The sequence below is a fragment of the Pipistrellus kuhlii genome, unplaced genomic scaffold (genome assembly GCF_014108245.1).
Source record: "Pipistrellus kuhlii isolate mPipKuh1 unplaced genomic scaffold, mPipKuh1.p scaffold_m20_p_9, whole genome shotgun sequence".
Lineage (NCBI taxonomy): Eukaryota > Metazoa > Chordata > Mammalia > Chiroptera > Vespertilionidae > Pipistrellus > Pipistrellus kuhlii.
In genome coordinates, this window is record NW_023425595.1 from 2,045,650 (window position 1) to 2,061,914 (window position 16,265).

Below are 16,265 nucleotides of genomic sequence, written 5' to 3' on the forward strand. Positions count from 1 at the left end.
GACTTTTTACAAGAAAAGCCAGAATTCTCTATTGTGTGCATGTCGGAAGCATGGGTCCCTAATGGGCACAATTAAAATTCGTCCCAGTATGTGAGTGTGGGAAGGAGGCCGTAAGAACAGCTTTGGGTCCAAGTCAAGCCTTCATATGTAAAAAGACATTCTCCTGATCAGACTCTTGTGGTGTTTTTTATTATTATTATTATTATTATTATTATTATTATTTAAATCTTTCTTTAGATCCTTGTATTCATTAAAAAGGAAAACCCCTGGGATTTTTTTTTTTTTAGATAAGCCTAAATTCTGTGATAACTGCCGAGACCGGTTTGGCTCAGTGGATAGAGCGTTGGCTTGGGGACTGAAGGGTCCCAGGTTCGATTCCAGTCAAGGGCATGTACCTTGGTTGCAGGCACATCTCCAGTAGGGGGTGTGCAAGAGGCAGCTGATCGATGATTCTCTCTCATCGATGTTTCTAATTCTCTATCCCTCTCTCTTCCTCTCTGTATAAAATCAATAAAATATATTTAAAATTAATTAATTAATTAATTAATTAATTAATTCTGTGATAACCATGTAGTCTACCACTCTCCGATCAGAAATGAAAATGAACATATAGGTTGTGATTGGCAGTTTACATCCTTACAACCTGTATGTCAGTGTGATGGTAAAATGCCGGGACTTGGGAATTGGACTGCCTGGGGTTTGATTTAGGCTCTTACTTCACAGCCAGCGTGGCCTAGGAAAGGTCTGCAGTCTGAGGAGCCAGTATTGGGCCGTGGCTCTGGAGTCAGACTGCCGGAGTCGGTGAACCTGGGCTCACAGCAGAAATGGAAACTCTCGGGATCCTCATCTATAAAACAGGCGTGCCAGACCTATTGCTTCAGTTGTGAGGACTAAGTGAGTGAATGCATGCTAAGTGTGGCGCATAACTCATGCGATTAAATGCGATTAAACACACTTGGCAGATATGAAGGGCTCATAACTGGCAGCTGCTATGTGAGAGCAAGACATCATCGGGAGAATTTAACAAGAGCTTGAATCCAGCAATTCCACTTCTGGGTATTTATCTGAAGAAAACAGAAACAGCAAGTCCAAAAGACATATGCACACCAATGAATATGGTGCCTTATTTACAATAGCCAAGATATGGAAACAATCTAAATGCTCACCACTAGGTGAATGGATAAAGAAAATCCTATATAATAAAAGCCTCGTATGCTAAGTGTTCGGTCGTCCAGTTGGCCATTCAACCAATCAAAGTGTAATATGCTAATGATATGCTAAAGCCACTCAACTGCTTTGATTTGACTGATGTGACCACCAGGGGGCAGATGCTCTGATCGGTAGGTTAGCTTGCTGCTGGGGGTCTGGCTGATCAGGACTGAACCAGACAGGCCAGAACCGCCCTGGAGCCCTCTCCTGGTCCCTCCCCAGCTGGCCACCCGCCTGCATCCTGGCCTGCGACCTCTCGAAATCCAGGCTGTGGAGTTCCCCTTTACCCTCACCCCCCAGTGAATGGATTCCGTGCACTGTGCCTCTAGTGTTATATATTAGTTAGCCATAAAAAAGCAGGAAATCCTGCCATTTGTTACAACATGGATAGAACTTGAGCCTTATGCTAAGTGAAATAAGTCAGACAGAGGAAGATAAATACTGTATGATATCACTTATACTACAATAGTATGTGGAATCTTAAAAACAAACAAACCTAACTCACAGATATAAAGAACAGACTTGTGGTTGCCAGTGGGTGGTGTTGGTGTGTGTGAGCGAAGTGGGCTAAAGGAGTCAAAATGTATCAACTCCCAGCTATAAAATAAGTAAGTCCTGGGTATGTATTGTACAGCATAGTGACTATAGTTAATACTGTGTGTTTGAACATTGCTAAGAGAGTAGATCCTAAAAGTCCTCATCATAAGAAAAAAAATTGTAACTACATATAATGACATTACCTAGACTTATTGTAGTGGCCATTTCACAATATCTACAAACATAGAATCATCGTGTTGTACACCTAAAACTAACATAATGTATGTCAATTATATGTCAAAAATAAATACGTAACTAAAGCTTGAAATTAAATTCGAAGACAGGAATTTCCCAACCAAATTAAAAACAGTTTTCTATTTTTAAAAAGCAAACAGATAATGAACAACATAAACTGACAAACAAAAACAGATCCAGAGACAGAGAAGCAGCAATCAGACCGTCAAACCTCAGAGGGAAGGTAGGGGAGGATGAGGGTAAGGGAAGAAATCAACCAAAGGACTTGTGTGCATGCATTTAAGCTGAACCAATGGACACAGACAAAAGGAGGGTGAGCGCATGAGTGGGGGCTGGGGGCTGGGGGGTTAATGGAGAGCTGAGGACACATATGTAATACCTTAAACAATAAAGAAATTAAAGATTAAAAAAATTAAAGATTAAAGATCAGGGTCCCTTTAACCTTACCTCTGATTGCTACTCAACAAAACATAAACATTTTCCATGTTAATGTTCACTTCCTTGGTGACAAGGTGAGATGCTTAGAACTGCTTGCTCTTATTAAATCTGATAAGTTGCTGACCTCCTTGCTGTTTTGCATGGGGCTCAAGTTAGTTGTTAAAATAAATATATGCTTGGGTTCCAGGAGGTAACCTCCAAACAACCAACTTTGGGGCATAAAATTTCCTTTGAATAACCCTGTTTTGACCCGAGGGCGTAAAGAAAAGAGTGATTACTGCCTGTGACTTTGGGTCAGTGTCTTATCTTTCACAGCTCTTTGGGGAGAACTTCCTTAGAGAAAGCGAATATTTGAAATGGTATCTTAAGATTTCAATTTCACACACAGTGGTTGGAAGCAATAACTGCTGAGACCGGTGGGATTTCATTCCTAGTCAACGGGCAATTGAATTGCTCAAATTTAAGTGTAACATTTAGAATCAAGTCTCCAAATGCGCTTTTATTATGCATAATTCGAAAGCCATCATGACCTTCTTGTATCTTCCCCCCCCCCCTCCCCCCGGCAACCTTACACCCCACGCAAAAGAGGGATTCTGGTAACTCTGAGGCGACTGGAACATGTTAAACGGTGCTTCAAAGTTGGGGAAATCCGAGCTTGATGCCTACCCAGGGGGGTTGCAATGTAATTCTTTCTCCCCCGCCCCTCACTCTTTGCCAATCGTAAACACCCTAAATTTAGAAATTTTCCAAGTTTTCCTTCCTGAGCACGAATGTCAGAAGGAAACCAAATCAGCCTACATGATGAATCTGACCCCAGGTGGCTCCATTCTTTCCTGCTGGCATTTTCTATTCTTCTCACTTATTACATTCACAATTGTTTCCTAGGGAAGCGCAGCTTCAAGTGACTAAGGCTGCATTTCTCTGCGAAAATGGACTTCTAATAGAAATAAAAATGCAAATGTCATTGGGGAAATGCCAAGGATGACAATTTACTTCTTTTCTTTTCTTTTTTCCCTAAACGTTAGAAGCCAAGTGGCCTCACCTACCTGTTAGCTGTGGCATTCTCACATCGGAACAAACATACAGCTTTGTTTTGATATGGCTTCTGTTCCCGTGCACAATTCTCAAACTCCTCAGTTGTCACAGGCATCTGGCTCCCGAATGTATTTGAGAGCCGGTGGATGGGAATGTTATCACAGAATGTTCAACCTCTTCATAACTTACTGATAAATCAATCAGGTTTCCTATATCGCAGGAAAGAGACCACCCCCTATCCCCCAAATCTAAAGAAAATCCATATCAACTGAGTTTAGGAGAAACAAGCCTAGGTGTCAGACAGACAGGGCTCACCCGTTGACGGGCTGTGTGACTTGGGGGAAGTCACTTCACCTCTCTGATTCTCAGTCTCTCTGCCTGTTCATGAAAGCAATCATAGCGCTCAGCAGGGCTAGAACAAGGGCAAGGCCACTGGGATGCCAGCTCACCTCACAGGAACGCTGAGAGGATCCGAAGTGTGGAAAACTGCTTTGCACAGAGGTGGCATATGCTCAGAAATGATAGCTGTTGCCATGACCCCATCTTTCAGAAGTAATCACCGCTGGATCGGAAAGCAACAATCCCTCAGCTGGTCAGGACACCCGCCAAGGCATGCTGAGACGGAGGCGCTTTAGAAAGAGCAGTGGTATGCCCAAGACGTCAGCCAGCCCCTGGCGTGTCGAGCCCACGGTTTTCAACCAGAAATGCTAGATTGTGCCCATGTTAGGCTGCTGACAGCTTCGTGGCTTCCCCCACACACATTGCCTGCTGCTGACACATCCCTGACTTTGTTCATCTGATTTCCTCTCCCAGGAAGTCCTAAATCATCTAATACAACGGAGACAGGAGGCAACATCCAGCGCTGAAGTAACTGACATGGATGTCACCATTTCACAGCGAGGGCTTAGCAGAGTTAAGCTCACAGCACGTCCTAGTGGAGGGGGACTCAGGAATGGGGTTTCCCAGCATGCTCTAGTGGTCTAGTGGGCTTCCCCTGCCCCTGCTCTAACCCAGAAGCTTCATCCTTGACCTTGGACACATTACTCAGCCTCTCTGGACTTGAGCTTCTGCTCCTGTAAAGTGGGCATAGTGGAGCACCTGTCTCGTGGAGCTTTTATGACGTTTCTGTGAAGTGGAACAAATCCGGTCCCTGAAAGGAGACTGGCACATAATAAGCTTCTGGAGGATATTTTGCATATTCCAGCTTTAAAATATTCAGACACCCTGTGATGGACAAGGCAAGGGAGGCATAGACTCAACAGCTTCTCTTCCAGCTCCGCCACCACCAAACCCTCCCCAATCTCTCTCTTGGGCTCTGCCCCCTGGATTTGTTTGATGCTCTGAGGTCCAGGGGGAGTCAGAGCTGGTGAGCTGACTCACTGAGCTGCCCTTGTGCCCTTTGTTTATGCAAACTATCCCCTTTCTCTAGCCACTCAGAGAGCCCCATCTGAGGGACACACCACAGTTTATCAGAAATCCATGCTCTGCTCTGTATTGTGATGTAGAAGGCCTCATACTTTCTCCACCACAGCCTCTTCATTCTCTCTGTTGGAACCAGAGTGACCCTTTTCCTATTTATTGAAAACAAACCAAGACAGCTCCACCTGGAGACCTTTCTCACTTGCTCTTTCCTCTATTGGAGATGTTCTTCCTCTAGATCCGTGGTTTGCAAACTGTGGCTTTCGAGCCACATGTGGCTCTTTGGCCCTTTGAGTGTGGCTCTTATACAAAATACCACAGCCTGGGCAAGTCTATTTTGAAGAAGTGGCATTAGAAGAAGTTTAAGTTTAAAAAATTTGGCTCTCAAAAGAAATTTCAATTATTGTACTGTTGCTATTTGGCTCTGTTGACTAATGAGTTTGCTGATCACTGCTCTAGATCATCCTAAGGTTTCCACATACTTCATTTGGTTCTCTGTTCAAATGTTTTATCCTCATAAGAGTTTAAAAAAATCTTTTATCCTGCTTTACTTTTCTTCCTAATATCATCACTACTTTCACTTTACTACATGTATGTTTGTTGTTGTTTTGTGTGTGTGTGTGTGTGTGTATGTGTGTTAGCCTTTCTTCTTGTCTAGAATATAAACTCTGTGAAGCTCAAAATTCTTTATGACTTGTTTTCAGTTGCATCTTTCACACCCAGAATGTGCCTAGCATGCCAGGCCCTAGGGAGAAATTCACTGAAAGAATCAATGAATGAATGAACAAATGGCAGCCCCACTCACGATGGCCAAAGCACTACATTCTCTGGGTAAAAGCTACAAAGGACCTGGAAGATCCCTTGTCTTTCTCAACTATAACACTTGGGAGAAGATAAGGGCCCAGATAGCATTCAGATTTGGGCCCAAGAGTTTGGTTTTGGGGAAAAGATCAGGCTCTTGGCTCTTAGGGACGTTCAGGTCAGGGGGAGGAGCAATGAGGCCACTCTTTGAAGCTTGACTCTTTGCTGTAGGGCCCCCATGCCTACAGGAAACATGGCTGCAGTGAGCCAGTGTGCACTCAATCACAGGGGTGAAGGCACAGGCTTTGGAAATAGACAGACTTATGTTTTCAGTCCTGGCTATCTTAGCTACATGGTTTTCGGCAAATGATCTGACTACTCTGAGCCTCAGTTCTGTCACGTGTAAAATGGGGATAATTATATCTTCATCACGGGATGGTAGGAATAAAATGAGATCATGCATGTCAAATGCTTAGTACAGTGCTCAATAGATGGTGGCTATTATTAGAATTAATTAAGCAGAGAGCCTCAGAGGAGGCCAGTCAACCAGGGCAGGCCCCTCTTGGCTGGACATGGGTAGATAAAGGAATTCTGCAGCAATGAGGGCTCAGCCACCTTTCCAGGGGGACTCTCGCCTGATCTTAGCTGCTCTGTGACTCCCAGGGTAAGGTGGGTGAGGCTTACTGACACCTGGCCGGGCCTCATGCTTAAGAAGGTGAAAAAGAGAGGGCATCAAGACGCTTTCCTGGCCACTGGCTCTCATGGGGGGACAGGGAGCTCCTCTGGTCTGAGACTGCACTGCAGACAGGCCTTCTACTGAAGGAAGGGGCCAGCTGCTTCTGGGGAAGCTGGCTGAGAGGACTGAGCCTGGTGGGGAAGGCGATTCTGACCCTCCTAAGGACACTTACCTTTAAAGCTTCACACCTCAACGGGAAGGAGTCTTGTCTATGATGCTCCCTAGAAACACCCTTCAGCAAAAACCAGGGCAAGAGCTGTGTGCTTTGTTCTGCTTCCCTTCGGTTGCAGCTGCCCCTCACGTATCTTATTGCCAAGCTAACCTCTCCGGAATATTGTTTTCTTCACGGTCACTACTCTGCTCAAGAACTTGCCATGGCTCCCTATTGCTTGTGGTCACTGGTGAGTTGCTTAACCTATTGGGACCTCAGTGTTCTCATTTTTCATAAAGGGAAGAGATAGCCTGGAAGGTTAGAGCTGCAGCTGGATGTATGACCCTGTCTTTGCAGCAGATTAAGACCCAATCCCCTACACCCATTAAAGGCGCCCTGTGAGCCTGCCCCTCCCAGCAATTCAGCTTTATACCCCTCAGCCCCATAGCCTCAACCTTCCCGTCTAGCCAGGCAGCTTGCTCCTCCTTGATCTCAGACACCCTGCTCCTGTCCATCTTGATCCATTGTCTTACTCTCTTCTTTCTCTCTGGGATGTCTGCATGGCCCCGTGTTTCAAATCTTTGGTGCCCATGTGGTAGACTGGCTAAGAAGAGAGGCTTTGGAGATAAATAAACCTGGTTTCTGAAAGTCTCTGCTTCACAACTTACTATCTGGTCAATTAATCTTAGGCAAATCTCTGGGCTTCAGTGCTTGAGATGATAAAACAGAGACAGTGATAAATGTAAGGTTAGGAGGAGTAACTGAGATAATGTATGCAGCAGGCCAAGCTCAGTGTCTGGCACATGAGAAGTGCTCAGTAAATGGCAATCATTGCTGCCGTTAGTTCAAAGTCCTCCCCGGACCCCCTGCTGCTCCCAAAGGTGTCCATCACCTTGGACCCCGCCCGAGCCTGAAGGTTTCTCTGTTGCCTGAAGCTGGTGGTGGCTGATCCTTTCCTGAGTGCTCAGAGCTCGTGGCCATAGGGCCTGGTTATTGGCAAGTGCTCACTGCCTCTGTCTTGCAGTGCACTGATTTCATGTCTGAGCAGCATCTTGCTACCTCCAAAGCGCCTTACGTTCCTGGAGAAGAGTGGCCATGATTATCGTTTTCCTTAGCTCCCAGGGTACTGATATCAATTTGGAGATCCTCAATAATTCCTTTTCAATCAAAGGCTTCAAATACCACATCCTTGTTGTCAGTTTCCCAATTCCAAGACTCACATTGACATTCACCAAGACCCGAGGGCCTTCACGCTGGTGAGGAAGGTCTCCCCAGATTCAGCATGGAGTGTGGCCCGTGCATTGCCATTCACAGACCTCTTACAAACCTGGGAGCTAATGTTCTAAAACTCTCAGAAGGAAACACGGGGAAATCCACATGACACTGGATTTAGCAATGACATTGTGACTATGACACCAAAAGCACGGCAACAAAATAAGTAAATTGGATTACCTCAAAGTTAAAAGTGTTTCGATATCAAAGGAGATTCTCAACAGAATGAAAAAGCAGCCCATGGGATGAGGGGAAAATATTTGCCAACCGTATACCTGAGAAGAGGGTAATATAATAAAGACCTCCTACAGTTCAACAGGAAAACCAAACAACCCTTATTAAATAAATGGACAAAGACATTTCTCCAAAGAAGATCATCAAATGGCCAATAAGCATATGGAAAGATGCTTAACATCACTAATCACTAGAGAAATGCAGATAAAAAACACAATGAGATACCACTTCATACCCATTAGAAGATGGCTATTATTTAAAAAAAAAAAAAAAAAAAAAAAAAAAAAAAAAAAAAAAGGAAAAGAAAGAAAAACAGAAATAAGTTGGGTTTTTGTTTTTTTTTTGTTTGTTTGTTTTTTTGAGGATTTGTAGAGAAATTGAAACCCTTGTGTACTGCTGGTGGAAATGGTACAGCTACACGAACACAGAATGTACGTTCCTCAAAAATTAAAAATATGACCCAGCAATCCCATTTTTGAATTAAAAACAGGGGCTCAAACAGATATTTGTACATACATGTTTATAGCAGCATTATTCACAATGGCTAAATGATGGAAGCAACCCAAGTGTCCATGAACAGATGAATGGATTTTTTAAAAAGTGATATATGCATACAATCAAATATTATTTCACCCTTTAAAAGGAAGGACATTCTGATATGTGCTACAACATGGATGGACCTTAAAAACATTACACAAAGTGAAATAAACCAGCCACAAAAGGACAAAGGCTGTATAATCCCACTCATATGAGGTAACTAGAGAGTCTAAGTCCTAGAGACAGAAAGTCAAAGGGTGGTTGCCAGGGACTGGGGGTGGGGTAGGGGGAAGGTAGAGTTATTGTTCAGTGGGTACAGGGGTACAGAGTTCCAGTTTGGGAGAATAAAAAAAAATTCCTGGAGACAGAGAAATGTCTAACCACTATGCTGTACCTGAAACTGACTTAATATTGAATATCAACTGGAATGGAAAAATTAAAAAAATAAATAAATGAGAGATTTTTTTGGAAAAGTTCTGGAAATGAATGGCAGTGATGGTTATACAGCAATGTCAATGTGCTTAGTGCCCCTGAACGTGGGCCTGGTGAAAATGGTAAATTTTATGTTACGTGTATTTTACCACAATTAAAAAAAACACACACAAAAAACTGGTTAAAGACCATTCCTTACGTACACATCGGTGCCAGCGTACAGAAGTTTACCTATCATTTCAGGAAGCTCACAACCTCCTCAGGTTCATCTATCGACCCATTTAACAACCCCAGTGCTACAGGGAAGTTGGTCCCATGAGCTCAAAGATGTCCTTCCGGTCCCCTAATGGCAACCCTTGCCCACTTGGGCCTTGGTGAGCAGGGTTGGTCCTGATTTCTGAATAACCTTCTTTGCGGAGCTCACTTGGCTCCATGGTCAAGGGAAGAGGTGCAGTTTGTACTATGTAAAGCCACTTAAAGGAGCTCCATGCTCTTGTAGATATCTATCTGCCCTCTCTGAGAATTGGGAGAGTATAGCCGGCACAGGTTCTGTTTTGGGGGGTAGGGGGTGGGGGGTGGGAGAAGGGAGGGGGTCTCCTGTAAGCAGAGCATCTTTAATGCCCCATCGGGCCACAGCCCCTTCCCCAAGGCCCAGGGCCAGCTCAGCTCCTCTCACACTCTCAGGCCACACTGCCTCTCACCACGCTGAAGAAGGCTGCCTGGGGCCATCACTTGCAAAGGAAGAACTATTAAAAAGGCACTCCATTTGTATTTCCTGCATGGCCCTCCATCTGGAAATATCTTTTATCTGGCAACTTTTTGCAAAGCGAACTGAATCTGGAAGGAGGTCCTGCCTGGCAGGTTTATGCTGGCTCCTCTATCACTCCAATAAGTCATTCCCATCCTAACCTTCAGGAGGGCCGAGGAATCGTGACTTGGTATCAGAAATGGGCCCGGCAGGGAATGGCAGCAAGTCTTTCGGGCCCTGCGTCCTCTTTTTCATCCCGAAAACACCCACTGGAAGGGCAAGAGCGAAATCCAGCCAAGTACGAAACACACTCTCTCGGCTCAAATATCACTTCTTCGGGGAAGTGCCCCTGACCCCCGTGACTAGATCAGGACCCTCCACGAGAAGATCTCACTCCCAGGTTGGATCACAATGTGTACAATGCTACGTTTTGTGATAGTTAAGTGCTATCCGGCTCCCCCAACGACCGCAAGCTCCTACACGCTCCATATCTAGCATGTAGTAAGTGCCAATCAATATTTATCAAAGGAATGAATGAATGGGCACATGAATGAATGAAACTCATCTTACCTGCCTCTCCGCCAGTTCCTTCAAGTCCAGGATGGAAAAGAGCTTCTTTTCAGAATTGTTGTTCCTGAGAGAAAATGAGAGGATCTCTCTGGCAGGAGCTTGAAGTAGAATGGAGAGAGAGAGAGGAGGCGGAGGAAAAAACACTTCTTTATCTTCAGTTAGAGAAATGGTTCCTCGGGCCCTTGATAAACTAGGGACAAATGCCCCTGGGCTTTCTGATAGTGTGAGGGTCCTTGATAGTGCGGCCGGGTGGGGCAGGCGGAGTGCTGGCATCTAGGCAAAGGGATGGATTCTAACGGTTTCTCCACTGGTTGAAAAGGCTGCTTCCTGCCCAACTTTTTTTTTCTCTCCTCTCTGTTGTGTACCAGTTTAGTTTGTGTGAAGGAGCGGCCCCACTTCTCCAAACCTGCAGCCGGTGTGCCAGGGCTGTCCTAATCGCAGCTGCGGGGGCTGCTCAGTTGGATGCTCCCACTGATCTGTCTGTGTCTCTCACTTTGCATATCTCACATGCCTGTGGGTCTCAGAAATCACCCCCCCCCCTTTATAATTACCCCCCACGTTAGGGCAGGTAGCCAGGCTTCCATTGGATCGGAGAGGAAATTAGGCCAAAGTTATTTCAAACCTTAAACCTGCCTAAACGAGAGACCCAGGACACTTACTCACTGGACAGCCTGACCGCTGCACAGACGCGGGCACACAGCTGCCTGTCCTGGGCCATCACCTCCTTGGGGGCCAAGGCCTCTCTGAAGCACTGCATTAGGATCCCTGCCCTCAATTCATAACTGGAATGTGTTTAGAAATGTTAGCAAGGCCCTGCCACTGTGGCTCCGTGGCTGAGCATTGACCTATGAACCAGGAGGTCACGGTTCCATTCCCTGTCAGGGCACATGCCCGGATTTCGGGCTTGATCCCCAGTGGGGGGTTTGCAGGAGGCAGCTGATCAATGATTTTCTCCCATCCTCAATGTTTCTATCTCTCCTTTCCCTTTCCCTTCCTCTCTGAAGTCAATAAGAATATATATATTTTTAAAATGCTAGCAAGGGCGCAGCCCCACCTCTTTATAACACACACACACACACACATACACACACACACACACACACATACACACACGCGCACACACACACACACACACACACACGCACGCAGAACAGAGTGTTGCTGGTGAGATCATGGTAAACACTAGCCTGTTTAAGGGACCAAAATAACAGAACCATTTCCTTCGTGGCTGGCCTAGAGGAACAAATTAGACGGATAAATTAGCAGTTCCCAAAGACATAAGCCACCACCCAGCTCACACAGTGAGCGTCTGACTCACGGTGGTGGAGACTAGAGACAGGGGTGGGGTGGGGGGCGCTCTCTAAGTCTTGGTCTATGAATAGACGCTCTTCCTCCCTCTCCGGGAGAGAAGCCGGAGTGCCCAGAACACCAAGGGGGAAGCCTCAGAATAGTTTTATTCTAAAAGACAAGCCTAATTACCACTTTTCCTGGCTCCTTGAAGAAGGAAAAGTTCCCCTGCAAGTCTCCATTCATCAGCGAGTTAATCAGGCCTACTCACCGCAGATGACGTAATCTCGGTAGCTTCTCCAATCAGATTGAGGCTGTCACTCCCCTGCCTCCTCAGCTAATTGCCCTTCTTCGTACCTGTTGCTTCTCAGGAGGCCCCGGCACCCTAGCTCCTTTCTCTGCCTGAGCACTCACAGGTCCTTGTGGACAGCAAAGCCAAGGGCTGCTGGGGTGTATGCTTCCCACTTCTGCTCAAGGCCAGTTGCTGTTTGTCGAGTGTGTTGCAAACCCGTGGTTGGGGGAGCTGGGCCCCATGCGGCCTGGTTGTCTATCTGATGGGTGGAGTCTTCGCTCCTCCAGCGAGCGCTGATGCCACATGCGCTCTGCGTGGCGTCTCCAGGTTTCCAGGGGGAGGTCCCCTGTGCTGTGCCAGACAGCAAGGCTGGATGGCCCAAGTCCTACTCAGACCCTCAGCCTCTGGCTCAGAAGGTGGAGAAGACTGAGAATCCACAGCTTTGCACCAGCCCCAGTGGGCCCTCCAATTCCAAGAACCATCTCTCCTCTGTTCACGTGTAGCTCCCTCACCCTCCCACGGTGCCACCCTTTTAACGTCTCTCCTGCACTACTTTTCCCCCTGCTGCAGGCTGTACAGCCAGTTTGGAGGCTCACACAGCCCTGAAATGATAGGTAAACTTCTGTGTGCTGGCACCGATGTGTACATAGGGAATGGTCTTTAACCAGTTTCGTTTTTTTTTTTTAATTGTGGTAAAATACATGTTACATAAAATTTACCATTTTCACCAGGCCCAAGTTCAGGGGCACCAAGAACATTGACATTGTTGTGCAACCATGCCTGCCATTCATTTCCAGAACTTTTTCAAAAAAATCTCTCAACTTAGAGAAGGTATGCAACCTCTCAGAACCTCAGCACCCTCATTTCTAAAACAGGGATACGGTATTTCAAGGAAAGAGTTTGCACAAGTGCCAGTGTTGTCTTACCCAGCAACGCTTTCACTGTACGGATTTGGTCACCTCCTCGTTAGATGTTAACTTCTAACTGGGTTCTTCTTTGGAACCCCTGAGGGCCCGGACACTTAGGTGTACAGAAGTCAGTCATACAGAGTTGTTCTATACTGGCTGGATAAAATAGACTCCTGTCTCTCCCTTCCTTGTTTTCACCACAAAACTCATCAGCTGCTCCGCTGGCCCTGCCTCTTTGATCCTGGGCTTTGGGGCCACTCCAGGCTCCCCTTTCCCTGTGCCCCATGCCCTAGTGAGCCCACTGACTCCTGAAGTCTTGGTGTGCATCTACTGCTGCCACCCCCTGAAATGGCTGCGCCCCCACATGGTCCTTGTCTGTTAGCTGCCTCCCCGCCCCTGCCCGGTCCCCCCCCCCCCCCCATGTTGTTTGTCTGCTGGGCCAGGCTTTATCCGAGGGTGACAGCTCACCAGACCTCACCCCCGAGTCTCTGCCAAGCATTCACAGCCCTGGTCCAAAGATATCTTTTATAGCTGATCTCTGTGGCACCCCCTACCTTCTAATTAGGAGCTTGTCAACACCCCAGCCATCACTCTTCCTACAGCGGCTGACAACGCAGGCTGCTTTGGGAGAGTGAAGCAAAATTATTTCCCGGGTGGTGGAGGTGGTGCTGAGCACAAGAGCTAGAATCTAGGTGAGTCTGAATCTAGTTCAGCCTTCTTATCCTACAAGTAGGTGTCTTGTCTTTGAATGAGCAGCACCAAGCACAGTGTTTGGCTTACAGTAGGTACTCAATAAATGGCCACATATGAATGGAAAAGGCCAAGGACACATTTATTTTAAAATATACATTTTTAATGATTTTAGAGAGGAAGGTAGAGGGAGAGAAACATCAACGATGACAGGGAATCATTGATCAGCTGCTCCTGCATGCCCCCTTCTGGGGATCGAGCCAGCAACCTGGGCTTGCGCCCTTGACTGGAATCAAACCTGGGACCCTTCAGTCCACAGGCTGACGCTCTATCCACTGACCCAAACCAGCGAGGGCTAAGGATCCATTCTTTAGCAAGCAGATTCCCCTTCTCAATGCCGGTTGACATCCAGTTCCTTTCTTTCTCTTGTATATGCAAATAATAAAGCTAGCTCCTAATTAGTCTTTCACCGTCTTTTCTTTCCTTTACTTCTGTGGTTGAAAATAAATTTATACCAGAAAAGAGAGATGTATGATCCCTCTGTCCTCCTCCTTCCGCCTTCTCTAAATCTTGGGATCATGGTGAAGCTGTCTGAAATTCAGGGTCATTTTCAGAAACAGGAGCTGATGAAGGAAGTATGACACAATCTCACATTTTTCTTATCTGGCAGTGTGGTCTGGTGGTTTGCATAGGGGCTCTGCCCTGTCGGAAGTCAGGCTTTCTATTTCTGGGGCTTAAGGAAACCATGTAACAACAGTCTTTACAGCGCCCCTCACTCTTGCTTTCTCTTTCTCTTGTTCTCTGTAAGGAGCCCAGAGTGGAATGACTGAGCCACGGCAGACGGTATTTCAACCAGGAAAGGAAATGTACCGCCCTGCTGGCCCGTCTTGGCCTCCGTGGAGGCTGTGAGGGTTTGTGGTAACAAGATGAAAGATTCCCAGAGAAATGGAAAGTGAGGGCGCTGAGCAGGAGCATGGTTTGGGGCTGAGAGTCTGAAGAGGCAGTGATGACAGTCTTAACCACATCAAAGTCAACCCTTTCTCTGAGAGCAATGTGAGAGCCTGCAGTCAGGGCTCCGAGGAAGGGAGATTTTCATGACTGAGTAGTGCCGGGTGTACCTGGGAAAGGAGGAGGGGAGTTACCCTTGCTCTGCCCTCCAGAGAGCAAATCCAGAAGTGGGGGTGTGGGGAACACCTTTGATATGAAATAGACAAGTGGGGATGGGGGGTGGGGGGCGGGGGCGGGCAGAGAAAGAACCCAACAACAGATTTTAAAAAATATGTTTTATTGATTTTTTTTTTTACAGAGAGTAAGAGAGAAGGATAGAGAGTTAGAAACATCAATGAGAGAGAAACATTAATCAGCTGCCTCCTGCAAACCCCCTACTGGGGATGTGCATGCAACCAAGGTACATGCCCTTGACAGGAATCGAACCCGTGACCTTTTGGTCCACAGGCCAACGCTCTATCCACTGAGCCAAACCCGTTTTAGCACAAGAGATTTGATGAAACCAGAAAGAGATAAAATGAAAGGGGGGTATTAGGATTAGAGAGATCTTCTCAAGGGCAGAGAGCTACCCTGACACATCTTTGCTGCCCTCCTAGGACAGTTCTCGCAGTGACTTGGGCAAGCCTCCAGAGGGGGTGTCTGTGTTAAACCAGCCTAGCAGCGACAGAAGCATCAAGTCTAGGAATTCCATTGTACCCCAGAGTTCAAAATACATAGAGATCTGAACAGCCTTGAAATCGATAGAAAACTTTCAACAGTGGACCAGATCAGTCTTCTCTAAGTATGCAAGTTCAGGCTGTATCTAGAAAGAACAGGGCAAGTTGGGAGGGAAATAGTCATTGAACATGCCATTTCCTTCCTCATTTCTAGCCCCCTGATCTTCAGGCCTCAATTCCTGCGACTGTAGTTGTTCTAACAACCAGGAAGCCTAGAGACCTTTCAGGTTATCTTTAGGGTGACACCCTGCAGAAGGTTTTTAGGCTGAGCTAGGGCTGGGCGACCAGATGGCCAGACTATTGCTTTGGGGTCCTGAAGGTCTTCTCTCTACCAGGGCAGTCCAAACAGTAGGTTTTCCAGGTTAGTTATATGTGTGCCATTCAGAGGCCCAGACTATGGTGGGATGTGGTGTTTTATGAGATTCCAGTGATGATTGTGTGATTAAAGTGCTTTAAAGAAGAAAAAACAACAAAACAATCTCTCCAAAGGGATAGCATTTGGGACCCTAGCTTTGGAGTTAGAAAAACCTGGAGTTGAATTCCGGCTCAGCCCATTGCCCAGGCAAGCTGCTTTCTCTCTCCACCTCTGCCCTTCACCTCCATGCTGTTGGGAGGACTTAACAAGATACACAGTTGGCATACTTTGGGGCACAAAGTGCTGATAAGTTGTAATTGATTGCTCTTCTGTCCCAAAGAGCATCCTGAGACTAAATTTTTAAATATTAAAAAAAGGGTTTCACGGTGGAGATAATCTCCCCAGCCTATTGATGTTTAAGGAGAACACACTTTCAACTGCCAGTTATGGCAGCAGAACAGAGCCTTATACCAAAAGACATACGGAGGACCTGGCCCCCGCGCCTCATGGGCGCCTGGCTGAGTAACAGCCAGCACCCTGCGTCCCCCGCATGGGCCGTGCCCCAGGTGTGCTGATCTGGCCCAGCAGCCCTGGGAAACAAGAACGGAGAGGAAACCTGAGGGCATGCACTGAGG